The sequence below is a fragment of the Berghia stephanieae genome, chromosome 4, assembly GCF_034508935.2.
Source record: "Berghia stephanieae isolate SIO BIC M18660-M18661 chromosome 4, UCSD_Bste_1.3, whole genome shotgun sequence".
Taxonomy (NCBI): domain Eukaryota; kingdom Metazoa; phylum Mollusca; class Gastropoda; order Nudibranchia; family Aeolidiidae; genus Berghia; species Berghia stephanieae.
In genome coordinates this window covers 43,151,686-43,154,185 of record NC_088363.1, presented here as the reverse complement: position 1 = coordinate 43,154,185, position 2,500 = coordinate 43,151,686, and the positions used below count along the sequence as shown (strand labels likewise).

Below are 2,500 nucleotides of genomic sequence, written 5' to 3'. Positions count from 1 at the left end.
TTTTGCTTCTAGATACCGTCTTCCGGAGCGCAGAAGTTGGAATTTTTCGCTCAGCGGATGCCTCTTTTCGTTGATAATGTTAAAAGATTTCTTCTCAACTGCATTAATAAAAGTTGTGTCAAGGCTTCTAAGGTCGGTGTTAATTATTTTTGAAGCCTCTCTGAGGGTTCTATGTAGTTTGGATTTTTCTTTTGTTCCACAGCTTCCATACCACATTGTGATGCCAAACGAAACGATACTCAATATTAATGACTTGTAGATTTGTATCATGGTCTTTCTGTTCACATTGAAAGACCTTAATTTTCTGAGTATATACAAGCGCTGGTTACATTTTTTGATGACATTTTTGGTGTGCGATTCAAATCTTAGACTGTTATCTATAATTACACCAAGGTATTTAAACGTTTCAACAGTTTCAACCGCCTGATTGTTAATTTTTGTTATTTGTCTTGCTCTTTTTCCTATTTTTCTGTGATCAAACAGTTGTTCCTTTGTTTTTGTTACATTGAGCTCTAGACAGTTATCGGCACACCATTTGCTGAATTTACTAACTTGCTCAGTGTATTTAAATTCGGAGACGGAATCATTGAGCAGGCCGAGTATTGCGGTGTCATCAGCATACTTGATGAGTTGGCAGTTATCAAAGCTAGCCACACAATCGTTTGTATAGAGGATGTAAAGTAGAGGTGAGCTTACACACCCTTGATATCTAGGTAGGTTGAGGGATAACAACATGCTAATGAGCATGGTTGTGTTCATTGAATTGAAAATAGATGAAAAGTCAACGTAAACGTTTCATGAATAGTTTGCGGGTAATTTGTCTAGATATTTTATCATCGTGTTCATAACAGTTAATAAGGCATCTTCTACGCTGCGTCCATGTTGAAAGCAAATTGGTGTTTGTTAAGTAGCTCGTAATCACATACTTTTGTTGAAGTTGGCATTTCAAAATCTTATCGAAAAATTTAAATTCAATATGATATATGTGATGTGAAGTGATGTGCTGTTACGGTATGGTATGATGTGATGTGATGGGGTGGGATGAGATGAGATGGGACGGGATGTAATGGGATGTGCTGTGGTGTGATGTGATGGGATGGGATGGGATGGGATGGGAGGGGATGGGATGGAATGGGAGGGGATGGGATGGGATGGAATGGGATGGGATGGGATGTGATGTAATGTGATGGGATGAGATGTAATGGGGGATGGAATGTGATGGGATGGGATGAGATGTGATGTGATGTGATGTGATGTGATGGGATGAGATGTGATGTGATTTGATTTAATGTGATGGGATGGGATAGGGTTGGATTGGATGAGATGTGATGTGATGTGATGTGATGGGATGGGATGGGATGGGATATGATGGGATGGAATGGGATGTTCTGTGATGTGATGTAATGTGATGGGATGGGATGGGATGGGACGTGATGTGATTTGATGTGATGGAATGGGATGAGATGTGATGTAATGTGATGGGATGTGATGAGATGTGATGTGATGGGAATGGGCGGGATGGGATGGGATGGGATGAGATGGGATGGGATGGAATGGGATGTCCTGTGATGTGATGGGATGTGATAGGATGCCATGGGATCGGATGGGATGATATGTGATGAATGGGATAGGCTGGAATGGGATGTACTGTGATGTGATGTAATCTGATGGGATGTGATGTGATGTGATGGGATGGGATGGTATTGGATGGGATGTGATGAAATATGATGGGATGGGATGGAATGGGATGGGATTGGATCGGATGGGATGAATCGTGATATGATGTGATTGATATAATATACTGTAATATTATATGAACCTGTATTTTTCTGCCAGGTTTCATATTTTTGGTTATGAATTCAGCTTACAACATTTAAATCAAATTGAAATAATGCCGTTTGATGTGCTGGGTGACATTGAATTAGCATTACGATACCTAATTTATGTTTCATTTTTCAGCAAGTGGAACAGACTGACTTCTGCTAAAGACAACCTCGACCCACTCCGCCGACAACCAGGACAACCCAGCAACCCACCCACCGAATCAACAATCAAAACAAAAATCCTATCAATTATATTTCGACAACCAAAGCAACCCACATCCACCCACCCACTCAATCAATAACAATCGTCATGTTCTTTAAGGCCGCAATAGGCGTCATACTAGCCATCGTCACAGTCCCATTTATCAAACAGTTTGTGTGGCCATTGAGTACGGGGTCAAACACAACCACGAGGCACACCAACCAGATAGATGTAGGTAAGTGTCACTATATTATCATGCCACAATAATTTTACAACTGCCAGTTAAACTGATCAATATTATTAACATGATTCCACTGTGTATGAATACGCCAAGGATTGCAACTGTGTTAATTTCTCAAAATTATTCAAGTCAATTTTGAGTGGAGCCCCTTTATATAATTGTTGTCACATTTTGAATTGAAAAAACAAAAACAAAATGAAAAATAAATTAGAGTAATTTGTTACCCAACGCCTC

General features: G+C 39.8%; 1 pseudogene across 1 annotated transcript in view; it reads left to right on the top strand.

The window, feature by feature from the left end:
* Positions 1-1,798: 1,798 nt before the first annotated feature.
* The window catches only part of LOC144970631 (serum paraoxonase/arylesterase 2-like), a 12,602-nt pseudogene continuing 11,900 nt past the window's right edge, over positions 1,799-2,500 (top strand). The window contains exon 1 of the transcript XR_013645003.1: positions 1,799-2,260. The product of XR_013645003.1 is annotated as a serum paraoxonase/arylesterase 2-like (transcript). The remainder of the gene's footprint in view (positions 2,261-2,500) is intronic.